This window comes from Protopterus annectens, chromosome 7.part0 (genome assembly GCF_019279795.1).
Source record: "Protopterus annectens isolate FY-2018-M chromosome 7.part0, PAN1.0, whole genome shotgun sequence".
In the NCBI taxonomy this organism is placed as follows: Eukaryota; Metazoa; Chordata; order Ceratodontiformes; family Protopteridae; genus Protopterus; species Protopterus annectens.
The window spans coordinates 535,590,748-535,606,093 of record NC_056739.1 but is presented as its reverse complement, the minus strand read 5'-3'; positions in this window follow the sequence as shown (position 1 = coordinate 535,606,093).

Sequence of the window (15,346 nt, the reverse complement as noted above, 5' to 3'; positions counted from 1 at the left end):
ATGTGCACCTGTGTGCATGTGTGCATGTGCACCTGTGTGCATGTGTGCATGCGTGCATGTGCACCTGTGTGCATGTGTGCATGTGCACCTGTGTGCATGTGTGCATGTGTGCATGTGCACCTGTGGGTGGTTATGTCAATGTATCAAGCCTGGCTAACTCTCTCTAGAATGTGTAAAAATCTGTTAACCAGTTTACTGTGTAATTTAATTTAATCCTGACTTGTGCTCAGGATTAACTGTAACCTGTGGAACTTGTTTAACTTGCTTACTTATGTAATCTCTGTAAATAGTCTGTTTGTAATATGTAATGCTGGTATTATGTAATACTGTATCTGCTTACCCTTGGAGCTTTTCTCCCCGGGCCTCCGCTGAAAATGGACATGCATCCAGTCAGACTATCCCGGTCAACAAATGTAAAATAAAATAAAATAAATAAATAAATACAATGTGTGCCTGTGTGCATGTGCGCCTGTGTGCATGTGTGCATGTGCACCTGTGTGCATGTGTGCATGTGTGCATGTGTGCAGGTGCACCTGTGTACATGTGTGCATGTGCCTGTGTGCATGTCTGTATGTGTGCTAACATTGTGTACACATTTATAAACTGTGTTTCCTATCTTCCTCTCACAGGTTCTGATGTTGCTCTGGTGGAGTGCAGAAGGGAACCTGAAGCAACTGCTGGGGATAGTGATAATGATGATACATGTGTAATGGCACAGGGAGGTGTGACAGGGTCTGTCATTGGTCAGCCAATCAACACTACACAGCAGTCAACCCCATCAATGGACACAGTCATCCTGCTGATACATCCATTGTCACCAATGTCCTTAGCTGAGGGAGAGCATACAGTGGGCATTGGCCAGGGTAGTGTGGTATCATTGGCACATGCATCCCCTCACAGCAGCTATGGTCAGATTTCTGACATGGTACCACACAGGCAGATGTCCAGGGCTTCTTGTGGGAGCATCCGTGGTCATACTGCCCCTGTCAGACGTGCCCAGAGGTCTTTCAACCTCAGCTATGTTCCGGGCTGTAATGCAGGCACAGGCACGTATGGAACGGTAGACCAGACAGGGTCTGAGGGAGCTTAGAGCACATCACACTGCTATGAATGACACTATGTGTGACGTTGTGGCTGCCATCTGTAATATCAGCGAGGTCATTGATAGACTTTGGGGGGGCCACATTAGATCTCTTCCACAACTACATTTCCAAGAGCCAGGACAGTGCAGGATGGTTGAGGCGTCGACGTGGACGTATGCCAGCAACATCATCAGCTGGCAGTCATCGCAGATGACAACAAACCCGCAGCCACTCCCATAGTGCCAGTACCAGCCCCAGCAATGCTGGGTCTGTGCTGTCATTACACCATCCTAGAAGACCACGTGCACATGGCTCTGGACAGTCCCAGCAGGGACATGTGTCCAGTCAACATCCCACTGCTTCTGATGACAGTACCTAGTCTGGATTAGTACCTGATACTGTCCGTAGCACCCTTGCCAGGCACAGGTACTGTGTCCATGGCCAGAGACAGTGATCTGTATGACCTGGCAGGTACAGTCTGTGGCTGTCAACAAACACCCGTATATGGCAGCCACGTGGTGGAACTGTGTGCAAGCATGCACACACACATAACGCTAACACCTAGGACTAACACATACACACACACATCGCATCAACATTGCCCCATGTTGTATTGTTGTCCCTCACTAACACACACACACATACATGTCGATTGAATGTGTCAATGGCAGACTCTGGCAAACCAAGTACACACCCTGTGCATATGATGAAACTGTGCCACCTCCTGCCAGGATAGCATGGTGCTGATGCACAGGGTGACTACTTAGCACTGTAGTAGTAATATCATGTTGTTAACAGTACAGTGTAATGATACCGATGTGGATATATTCGAGTATGCATGATGCATTAACTATGATTGTCACTGTAGTTTTGTATACACCAGTGTTAATTCCCAAAGTGTACTGTCTGCACATGTGCCACATGGCTGTTGTGTGTACCTGTGCCTGCATGTGTTGGGGTGTGGACAATACATGTGTGATGTTTGCAGCACAGAGTTGCAGGTGTACATTTGTGAATATGGTTAGCATGGAACATGACATGGTTTGACAGTATGCTGTGGGTGATACGGTTTCCATATGTCAATGGTCTGCATTCTGGTACTACACACAGCCTACATAGCCTGACATTCCGTGGTCATTATATGGTGTCTCCTCAACTGATACACAGATGAAGGAACCTGGTGTCAGTGATATCCCTGCAGTACTACACTATATCAGTAGCCATTCTTACTGAGCCCCACACATCCCTGGAAACAATATTCTTTGGCATATAGCAGTCTCACGTGTATGTCAACACACTAAGATATGTCCATCCACTACTGCAAATGCATACAGTGGCCTACAATGCATTCTACACATGACACACCTAACCACCACAAGGGTATCATACAGACAGATACCTGTTGTCCAAGCCATGCTGTATTGCTGTAATGCAACTGTAGCATTGTCATCGGTATGTAGTTAGCATAGTATTCCAACAGTACCATGTAGCTTGTAGCACCCATCATGTAGAATGGGTAATGGTGTGTACATGTCGACAAGTGTTATCGTGTCTATCCTGTGATATTCACATTTCCAGAGTTATTCTGCAGTCCCTCGGTGTATCACCTAAGCAAGAAGGTGTCTGTATGCATATCGGCAACAGTTGCCATACACCTACACTGGATGTCCATCACTCACAGACGTTGCTGTGTTTTAACATGTCTGACATATACTCCAGACATGAACCCTCACCCACATTAATCTATCAAAGCTTTCATGGGTGTTTGTCACATAGTTGGCCTAGGACACAGATCACTGCAGTAGCCTGCATTGTCACCAACATACATGTGTGGCCTAAAGTCTGGTAAGCTGTGGCACATGCTGGCAAAGGTAACAGCTGTAATCCTATGAGGCAGGCTTCACACATAGGAGCTATTAAAGGTCACAGGTACATATCTATATGTGGCACACACATACCTGATGCGTGCATTGAAATTACTGTTATAATAATATGTCATACAATAATAAAAGCAAAACACACAGCTAAACTGTGACAAACACACACATGTCATTTGTTGGATTCAAACCTCTACCTAACGATACTTGAGACAGATGCAATAGCACAGCATGCTATTCGCATTACTGGATGATTTCCCTTCTCCTGCTGTATTTATAGGGTGCTGACATCATCAGTCTTTCCAATGTGGAATGTATATCTTTTAGTGTTTTATCCCAGTCTTCAAAAAGGCCATTCCTTTCACAGAGAAGTGCATACATACACACCCCCTGCCACGCCCCACACGCACAGTGTTTGCAGGATTTAAATCCCTATTTAACTATGTTATGATACTTGACAGAGACACATTAGTGCAGCGTGCTATTTGCATTACTGGATGATTTCTCTCCTCCTGCTGTATTTATAGGGTGCTGACATCATCAGTCTTTCCAAAGAGGAATGTACATCTTTTAGTGTGTTATCCCAGTCTTCAAAAAGGCCATTCCTTTCACAGAAAATTGCATACATACAAAGCCCCCTGCCACCCCACACACACACAGCGTTTGCAGGATTCAAACCCCTACCTAACTATGTTATGATACTTGAGAGAGACGCATTAGCACAGCGCGCTATTCGCATTACTGAATTATTTTTCTTCTCCTGCTGTATTTATAGGGTGCTGACATCATCAGTCTTTCCAAAGAGGAATGTACATCTTTTAATGTGTTATCCCAGTCTTCAAAAAGGCCACTCTTTTCACACAGAATTGCATACATATACACACACCCCTGCCACCCCATGCACACACACACACAGTGCTTAAAGGATTCAAACCCCTATTTAATTATGCTATGATACTTGAGAGAAACGCATTAGCGCAGTGCACTATTCGCATTCCTGGATGATTTCCCTTCTCCTGCTGTATTTATAGGGTGCTGACATCATCTGTCTTTCCAAAGAGGAATGTACATCTTTTACTATCCCTCAGTATGGGGGATAACAATATCTATGCATTAACAGGTGCCTAGTTCAGGGTCACATATGCACACTGGCACTAGCAGGTTATGTTCTATACCATGCTTCGTGACCACAGGACTTGTAACACACAACACAAGTAGGGTGTGTATCCATATACATCACAGATACACACACCTCTGGGTTGGTACCACTGCACTAAGCATGACAGGCCATACATATACAACTACCATTGTGCAAAACTGCCTTTTGGTTTGGTGTGTAGTTCAGACCACCACCCCCCCCCCCCCAAAACCCAGGAACCACACTCGGCTTTCCTGGGAACAGTGTAGGATATGAAAGTCTTCACACACACCATTATAGTGGTTGACTTCAGGTACACAAATATTGACTGGGGATACTACTCAGGCCCTCAACAACATCACCCTACAGCCACTACAATTTGTGGATCCATGTGCTATGGCACAACCAGTCACCACACCCACAAGGGGGAATACATATTGGACCTGATCATCACCAACATGGGGACTCTATGTTCCACACCAGAGGTAGAACCCTCATTGTTAAGATCAGACCATAAACAACTTTCCCTGGACATCCATATCCCGTCCCCCTCCCCCAGCCAAGGAAATCACTGTAAAGAATTTCTCAAAAGCAGACGTTGCACTTCTGAAGACTGGAGTGGAATACTTCAAAGGCCCCGTGATGGAGGATAATACAGCCCAATCTGCAGAATCCTTTACAAACACATTGTATGAGCACCTGCAGGTATGCATTGATCATGCTATCCCAAATAAAACCATGACTCCTCCAAAACATGAGACCTGTCTGGTTGACCCCGGCCATATATAAGCTGTACAACAGAAGGAGGAAGCTACTACATAACAGAGCAATATCCCACAGAGGGAGGACATCTCTGAACAGTATTGGCAAGACACTTCAATCCCTCATATAATCATCACTTGCACATTTTGACAGTGAAATTGACCAGACACTATAGATAATCACAAGGCCTTCTTTAGTTATGTCAGGAATATGTGTGGAAACAACCCAGATATGCTCTGAATTGTTGCATAACAGCACAAAATATGCCAAACCTATGGACATAGCCTACACCCTGGCAGTCAGAGTCTGCACAAACACCCCCCCCTTACCCCCCAAGGGTACAAATGCCCATCCCAAATGAATGTAACCTCCCTGACATCACAGATGCACAGATGAAAGGAGCCCTCTTCACAGCAAATAACACAGCATATGTATGGGACCGGACGGTGTCCCAGGCTGTGTCCTACATGATCTCTGAGTAGAACTGAATACTCACATTAAGTCACTGTTCCAACTTAGCCTTACTACAGGATATGTACCCTGAGAATGGCATACAGATACAGTGCTCCCACTCCACAAAGGTGGTGCCACAACGGACCACAGGAACTATCACCCCATAAGCCTGACTAGTGTGGTAGAAAAAGCTATGGAGCGTATTATCATGGAAGTCATAGTCAAAAACATTGTGAGCCTCCAGACAGTAGATCATACACAATTCGGCTTTGTTAAGGGCAGATCTTGCCTCTTACACATAGTTCATATCTTTGAAATGGTTACTGAAGCCATGGATGAGGGCAAGGTAGTTCACACAGTTTATCTGTACCTTGCAGAAGCCTGCAACAAAATACCCCACTCAGGCATCATACATATGCTTACCAGCTTAACTATCAACCCCTATATCACTAGATGTGTTGCTATCTGCCTCAGGGATGGAACCCGCATGGTCAGAATTGCATCATTTCCCTATACTCTAGATGTGTCCCCACAATCTCCCCCTCTTTCTAGGTATACAATCTCTTCTAATATCCATAACTTAAAATCAGCCTGTTTACATGTCAAAGTATGTCTGAATAGTGCATTGTTGTCATTACGTTTATTAATGTCCCTAGTATGCTCGTATATTCTAGATCAGAGGTGGCGTTCAGTTTTTCCTATATACTAGCATCCACAGGCTCTGCAGAATACTAAATACACCACCCCTTTTGAGTAGCAGCTATAATATTTCTTAGCTCTAAGTGTAATTTGTAAGTAGGCAATTCTAACCTCCTTCAACCCAGCAATATAACAACATTGTGCACATCTACCACATGCAAAAATCCCATGTTTTCTAGAACTACCATTACAAGCTGTTTTATCCTTCTCAAGAATATTCTTAATATTCCTGTTCCTTCTAAAGCTATATTTTATATTATTTTGGAAAACATCCGTTTTAACAGCTATATTTTTAAACATTTCCCATGTGTCATGTATACTTATTTTGGAGATGAAAGCGCTAAATCCGTTACCTCTTTTACAGCGGTTGTCTATTTTGTCTATGAGTGAATAAACAGTAGTGTTTTTTATACATTTGGCGGTTGTTTTTTGGAGCCATTAGATACTTGCTATTTTGGTAATTGGACAGCCTTTATTGTGTCGGAGCAGCGTTGAATTTAATTTTTGGCCTTGGCAGTGGATTAATTATTTTGAAAACAAGGTGCACACAAATCACCATATAAGTGGTAATCCATTAAGTACAGAAGATGTATTTACAGATTTGGGGACCAACATAGATCGTAACCTCTCCTTTGCTAATCACATTGATAGAGTCATTGCAAAGACCTTTATATAGCCCTTCTTATCACATGGGGGTTTGCATGTAGATCATGGGAGGTCATTGTGGCCCTCTACTAGTCACTCATCAGGCCCATGTTTGACTACAATGGCTCTTTTGAGGTGTACCTTACCCAACACCTGCAGCAACTACAGTGTCCACAACAGTACCTCCCCAAGAGGATCATGAGCTACACACAGATATCCTATGCAGTTCAACTAAAGGATCTCCAGCTCTACTCAGTTGCTTAACGCCTACTCATAGGTAATCTATGCCTGACATACACAGCCATGTCAAACCCAGAAGTAATGGACATGCTCCACCTCATAACATCCAAGACCCTTATAGCTGCATACTCCAGTGACTTAAACCTCAGCACAAAACTAAATAGGACATGCTGCAGGGACAGATTCATTACCCAGAGGCTCCCCTCACTCTGGAATTGAATCCCAATTAAAGTTAGACATAGCCCCTTGCCAACCCTCTTCCAGCAAAATCCAGCCGCATGAATGGGAAATTGGAAATTCACCCCTGGGATCTCCACTGTGTCCCTGCTTGACAGAGGAACAGCAAACTAGCCTTAAAGGGTGCCTTCTGTGACCTACTTTACAGAGGCACAGTAGGCTACTCTACTGGGGAGGCAGACGCCAAATACACTCTGCCTAGGCTTATGAATTCCCTAGGGCAGACAGCCTAGTATCGACCTCTGCACCTATGTTTATGTTGGGGATGCACAATATTTGCTGCTGATACTGTTTGCAGGTCTTTATTTCCGTAGCTTTCCCAATTTCTATGAACAACTTGTGTATCTGCGCAACATGTTTGATCATGACAGGGTTCCAGTATACTAATATATGTGTCTGTTGTCATTTAACTGTGTGCACAGGGCAGCTTGCTGGATCATGGGAGGTTCCTGGCTTAACACATACTACTGCCAGATATGTGTGGCCGAATGCTATACTCAGACATGGCCTAAGTGTGTGAGCATGCCCAGATCAGGCTTTCCATGGTTTGTTGCCTGACATATGTCTCATTTATCCAAGTGTGTGAGCATGCCCAGTGTGACCTTTCCATATGTTGTGATCTAAGTCCACTACATTTGTGGCTGTGTGTGAACATGACCAATATTGACATTTATACTGTGTGTGTTGGAAGTCATGTTGTGTTCTTACTGCCAGAATCCTTTGTATCATAACTCAACAGGGATTGTGCTGTGCCTGCAGGGTTTCCATGGGATAGTTTGCAAAGACTTGTCAACATTCTTTCATACTGGCTGAACACTGCAATGCTGTCATAGTGTACTGATTCAGTACATTCACTATGGTGCACAGTATCATGGGTTTGAGTCCCATCACTGCTTTAAATGTTCATACTGAGCAGACCAGACTGGTTAAGGGCCAGTTGGGCAACTATGAGAATGTTGCATTTTGTTCAGCTATGGCCTACTTAAACCAGGCTTGTCCAACATTGCTGTGTATTCACCAACTAGCGTGGACATTGGCAAACATTACTCCACATTGACCACAGCTGTACTAGTTGGTGTGTGTGATTCTGTTCATAGGTTCATACTAGTCTATCTGCCCTAGGGCATTTATAATCCTAGCCAGAGTGTGTTTGGCTTACAGCACACATTTTAAGTGGAGTTTGCCATGAAATTTTTCAAGGTTAGTATACTGTGCCTCTGTCTAACAGTGACATAGAAGTGATACCCAGGGTAAACCTACAATCTCCCATCCACTCATCCAGATTCCTCTTGAAGAGAGTCAATGAGGGACTCTGGCTAACCTCGAGTGGGAGTTTACTCAATAGTGGAGGGAGCCTCTGGGTTATGAATCTGTCACTCCAGCATGTCCTATTTATTTCAGTCCTGAGGTTCAGGTCTCTTGAGCACGTAGCTTGATGGGATTCTGATTTTCCAAGGTGCAGCATGTCCATTGATTCCAGGTTGGACATGACTTTATAAATCAGGCACAGATCACCTCTGGGCAGGCGGTATGCCACTGAGTGGAGCTGCAGTTTCTTTAACCGTGCAGCAAATGGCATGTGTTTGAGCTCTTTGATCCTCCTGGTGAGGTACTTTTGTGGTCTTTCAAGCTGCTGCAGGTGTCTGATAAGGTACATCCCACAAGGGGCATTGTACTCAATTATGGGCCTAATGAGGGATGAGTAAAGAGTCACGATGACCTCCCCTGATCTAGATGTGAATACCTTCATGATTAGGTGGGCTTTATGAAATGTTTTTCTAAACACTTTGGCCACGTGGTTGTCAAATGAGAGACTGCTATCAACTTGGGTCCCCAGGTCCCTTGTCACTTCTTCCATACTTAATGGGTTACAACCTATGTGGTAATTTGTGGGCACTTTGTTTTTGCCAAAGGGGATGACTATACACATTTTTGCGTTTAGCTTGAGGACATGGCTCTGGCACCAGTTGTCTGTTTCTATGAGGCCATTTTGTAGGATGCTTGTGTCAGCTGGAGGGTCGATTATGGTGCCCAGTTTGCAGTCATCTGCAAACTTGTTTAGCCACTGTCCTTCTGTGTTGGCCTGTACCTCTGAGAAATATATACCAAACAAGGGAGGTCCCAGGACTGAGCCTTGTGGGATGCCACTTGTAGCTGGTTTGGGGTCTGACATGGCTCCAGCATTTCTGACCATGTGGGTTCTGTCCTTTGAACCAGTTTGCAACCCATCTAGTGACATAGGGGTTTATATTGAAGCTGGTGAGCTTATCTATGATGACCAAGTGGGGTATTGTATGGAAGGCTTTTGCGAGGTCCAGGTAGGCTGTGTGGACCACCTTCCCCTCTTCAATGGCCTTGGTGACTGTTTCAAATAACTCAACCAGGTTTAAGAGGCAGGAGCTGCCCTTAACAAAGACAAACTGGGTAGGATCCAGTGTCTGTAGGTCCCCAATATCTTTATTTCTGAGGTCCATGATGATCCTTTCCATAGCTTTGCAGACCAAGCTAGTCAGGCTTCTGGGGCAATAGTTTGCAGTATCCATTGAGGCACCACCTTTGTGGAGAGGGACCACTGTTACTGTACACTGCTCTTTGGGTACATATCCTGTGGTAAGGCTGAGATTGAACAGTGGTTTTATGTTTGTGTTCAATTCTTCTTGGGGTTCATGTTGGACACAGCCCAGGACACTGTCTGGTCCCGTTGATGCTGTGTGTTTTGCTTTGGAGAGGCTGGCTGTTACCGGAGCATCTGAGATGTCAGGGGGCCAGCACTCTGCTGGGATAGATATTTGCCCTTTTGGTGGTGATGGGGGGAGACATTTGCACTGAACCTGTCAGCTCGGATGTTGGCAATGTCTGTGAGTTTGGTGTATTGTTTGTCATTTTGGACTAATTCTGAGCATATCTGAGAGTTCCCACCCAGGTTCCTACCATAACTAAAGAAACCCTTGTGATTCTCCTTAGTGTCCTGTACAATTTTTATCTCAAAGATGGCATTAGACGATTTTATGTGTGGCCGTAGTTTTTCAATAATACTGATGCCTTCCCTTTTTGGGATTTTGCTCTATCATATAGTAGCTTCCTCCTTGTATTGCATGTTTTTTATGGCTGGGGTCCACCAGACAGGATGCCTGCCTTTGGAGGATTGGATCTTAGTTTTATTTGGGATTGCATGATCCGTGCATTCCTGAAGGTGTTCACAGAATGCATTTATAAAGGGTTCTGAGGTCTGGGCTGTATTTTCCACAGGCACAGGGGCTGTGAAGGATTCCACCTCGGTTTTGAGGAGTGTGACATTTGCTTTAGTGAAAATTTTTCACTGTGGTTTTCTGGCCATGGGCTGGGGTCGGGATGTGAATAGTAGGTTAGTAGCAACACATGAAGCATCAGAGACCATACAGGTGCAACGAACCATAGGTAAAACTGCTATACAACTGGTAGCATGTTACAGACCACCCTCCCAATCTCAGGAACCCCACTCAGCCTTCCTAAAGACATTGGAGGATATGAATGTATCACAAAATACCATCATACTGGGAGATTTCAACTACCCAAACATAGATTGGGTACATTATTCTAGCCCTAACACCCTAGCCCAAAGGTTCCTGGAATTCATAAATTCAAATGCACTGGAACAACTAGTCACCTCTCCCACTAGGGGAGATAATATACTAGACCTGATCATCACAAACATGGGGACAAAATGCTCCACACTGGAGGTATACCCCTCACTAGTGAGATCTGACCACAAACTAATCACCCTGGATATACATATCCCACCTCCACCCCAGCACAAAAGACCACAGTGAAAAACTTCTCAAAAGCAGACTTCACTCTTCTTAAGACTGAGATGGTATCCTTTAAGCCCACTGGGACAGTGGATACCACATCCCACAATGCCAAATCCTTCACAAATGCTTTCTATGGACATCTCCAAGAATGCATGGATCATGCAATCCCAAATAAATCCAAGTCCCTCTCCACCAATGGCAAGCGTCTTGTCTGGTGGACCTCAGCCCTTAACAAATTGTATAGCAAAAGAAGGAAGCTACTGCACGTCAGAGTCAAATCCCATAAAGGGAAGACATCTCTGATCAACATTAGCAGAAAACTACATTCTCTCATAAAAACATCCAAGGCCAACTTTGAGAGAAAAATCGCTAAGGACACTAAAGATAACCACAAAGCCTTCTTCAGCTATGTTAGAAACCTGGGCAGAAACCCTCAGATATGCTCAGAGTTAGTTCACAACAACAAAAAATACACTGAACCCACAGATATTGCCAACATTCTGGCTGACAGGTTCAGTGCAAATTTCTCCCTCCTCACCCCAAAAGTAGAAATACTTATCCCAGCTGAATGTAATCTCCCTGTCATCTCAGATGTCCAAGTGAGAACTGCCCTCAACAAAGCTAAAAACACAGCATCAATGGGACCTGAGGGTATCCCTGGTTGCGTGCTATGTGAACTCCAAGAGGAACTAAACCCGCACATAAAAATGCTATTTAACCTTAGCCTTACTACAGGAAATGTACCTGAACACTGGTGTACAGCAACAGTGGTCCCACTCCACAAAGGGGGTACCTCTACAGACCCTGGGAACTACCGCCCCATAAGCTTAACCAGCCTGGCCTGCAAAGCTATGGAAAGAATCATTATGGAACTCATAAACAGAGACATAGGGGACCTACAGACACTTGACCCCACCCAGTTCGGCTTTGTAAAGGGCAGATCCTGCCTTTTGAACCTGGTTGACTTTTTCAAAACAGTCACTAGAGCCATTGATGAGGGCAAAGCAGTCCATACAGCCTACCTGGACTTGGCTAAGGCCTTCGACACAATACCCCACTCAGGCATCATAGATAAGCTCAACAGCTTAAACGTAAACCCTTATGTCACTAGATGGGTTGCAAACTTGCTAAAGGACAGAACCCATAAAGTTACAATCGCTGGAGCAATGTCGGACTCAAAGCCAGTCACAAGTGGTGTCCCACAGGGATCTGTCCTGGGACCCCTCTTTTTTGGCATTTATTTCTCAGATGTTAAAGCAAACATGGGAGGGCTGTGGCTGACAAAGTTTGCAGATGACTGCAAACTAGGCGCCATAGTCGATACACCAGCGGACACATACATCCTACAAAAAGGCCTCACAGAAACAGACAACTGGTGCCGGAGTCACGGCCTTAAACTAAATGCCAAAAAGTGCATAGTCATCCCCTTTGGGAAAAACAAAGTACCCACAAATTACCACATAGACAGCAACCCACTGAGTACTGAAAAAGTAATCAGAGACCTAGGGACCCAAGTCGACAGCGACCTCTCATTTGACACCCACGTTGCCAAAGTGGTTAGAAAAACATTCTATCTTGCACACCTCATCATGAAGGGATTCACATCCAGATCCAAGGATGTCATTGTACCTCTATACTCCTCCCTCATCAGACCCATGATTGAGTACAATGCCCCATTTGGTATGTACCTCACCCGGCATTTGCAACAGCTGGAGAGACCACAAAAGTACCTCACCAAGAGGATCAAGGGTCTCCAACATATGTCTTATTCTGCCAGACCAAAGAAACTTCAGCTCTATTCAGTAGCATACCGCTTGCTCAGAGGTGATCTCTGCCTGACGTACAAGGCCATGTCCAATCAGGATCTGATGGACATGCTCCATCTCAAAAAATCCAAATCCATCAGGACCATGAGAGCTAAAGACTTAAACCTCGGCACAAGTATGAATAGGACATGCTGGAGGGATAGATTCATAACCCAGAGGTTTCCCATGCTTTGGAACAAGATCCCAGTTCATGTTAGGCAGAGCCCCTCACTGACTCTCTTCAAGAGAAATCTTGATGAGTGGATGAGAGATTGTAAGTTTACCCCAGGGGTCACATCTGTGTCACTGTTAGACAGGGGCACAGTAAACTAATTCTATTATATAAGGGGACCTTCATTGTGTCACTACTAGACAGAGGCACAGTATTCTAAATTTATTCTGTACATTTTTGTACCATTTCATGGGATGGCAAAAGCCACATCACTATGGCTAGGCTTACAAATGCCCCAGGGCAGATAGCCTAGTACTAAACTATGAAACTATGAATATCCAGTGAGATTACTCTATGGTCTGATCTTACCAGTGAGGGATACAGTTCTGGTCTTGGGCATAGAGTTCCCATGTTGGCGATGATCAGGTCCAGTATGTTTTCCCCCTCTTGTGGGAGTGGTAGCAAGTTGTTCCATAGCATTTGAGTTTATAAATTCTAGGAACCTTTGGGCTACAGTGTTGCAGCTAGGGTAATGCTCCCAGTCTATGTTTGGGTCGTTGAAGTTGCCCAATATAATGGTGTTTGGGGAGATCTTCATATTTTCATGTGTTCTCCAGTCAGCCAAGTGTGGTTCCTGGGTTTAGGAGTGTGATCTGTAGCAGGCTATTAACTGGAAGGTGGTTTTACCCACTGTTAGTTGCACATGGATAGTCTCTGATGCTTCATGCTGTGCCACCAACCTGGGGGTGTGGGTATCTTTGATAAATATTGATACTCACCCTCCGTTTGTAGTTTGTTCCATGTTTTGCAGCTGTAAAGCATGGTATGAGGTGTAACCTGTTAGTGGTACGGTGCTCTTGGGAGCCTCAAACCAGGTTTCTGTTACTGCACAGATATCAGCATTCTCCATGCTGAGGAGAGTTTGGAGTGCAGGCATCTTGCAGTTTAGACATTCTGGCATTGAGTAGCATTACATCTAGTTTCTTATCCCTTGTGATACCTATGAAGGTGGGTTTGTCTTTTGAGCCTTATGTATAAAAGGCACTATGGGGATGACAAGAGCCTTTGGCAATATCCAACAGGCCACAGGTGACAGGTGATAGCCATCCCTAGTGAAGCATCATGTCTTGTCGAGCATGTCATCCCAGGCTGACAGGCATTGGATCCCCTTTCACTGACACCAATACTTAAGCCAATTGTAATTGATCATCTTGTCTTCATATTGTGGCATCATATTTGGTGAGGGTAGGATGATACTCAAGGTCATCAAGTTTGCATAAACTACATGGTGGTAAATGCTGTTTAGCACTACCTTACATTGCTTAACACATGTCAATCATGCCTCAGGTGGTGCTGCAGGGCTGCCTATGTCGGAAGCACATACTACACTCCCTGCACATGTTTGAAAGCAGGTTATGTCAACTTAGGCATCCCTTTCATTATATGTGGGAGTCAGAGAGAGGTATTATTTCCAGGGTTCCTACTGAGCAAGTGTATGTGCTATGCATTGCCTCTTTGCCAAGGCCAAGGCATACTTGGCATTCCTCCTTCTGCCTACTGGGACAGGCTCAAGTTGTTCCTCCTCTGCATCATGCTCTGCCTGTGATGGCCTTGGCAATGGTGGGGGGTTGTTTGGCCCAGGCCTATGCTGATCCTGCTGCAGCTGTTTTCGCAGAATCATATTATGTAGCATAGCACATACCATGACAATTTGGGTACATGTAGTTGGTGAGTATTGCAAAGCTCCACCAGATGTGTCCAGGCACTGGAACTGTGACTTGAGCAACCCAAACACACGCTCAATTACATTTTGTGTTTGCGCATGTGCATCATTATGGCATTCCTGTTCAGGTGTGTGTGCATTTCTGACGGGTGTCATCAGCCACGGCTCCAGTGCATATCCAGCATCTCCCACTAAGTGACCTTGTGGGATGTCCCCATTGGCAAATGTCTGTTACAGCTGCTTCAGATGCCAGATATGGGAATCATGGTAGCTTCCAGGGCAGTCAGCACACACATTCATTATTATGCCCTGGGCATCACACACGACCTGGCAGTTGATGGAGGGGAAGCCGTTGCTGTTAATGTAGGCCCTACCCCGCTCACCAGCTGGTACTTTGATGTGTATATGCATGCAGTCTATTGCACCCACTACCTCAGGGTATTCTGCTATTTGCTGGAAGAGACGCATATTGCTGGCCAATACCTCATAGGAATTGGGGAAATATACATGATCACCGACATGTGCTGACATGGCATCCAGGAACTGGTGCAGTACCCTGGATGCTGATGCCTGTGATATCCCCATAATATCACCAGTTGGTCTCTGGAAGGTACCTGCTGCTAGTATTCTTAGGCCAACACATACCTTGGTTTCCACTGGGATGGGTTCCCCTCTGTTGGTTCTGTGTGTGAGGCTTGGCCTGCACAGCTCAACAATTTGCT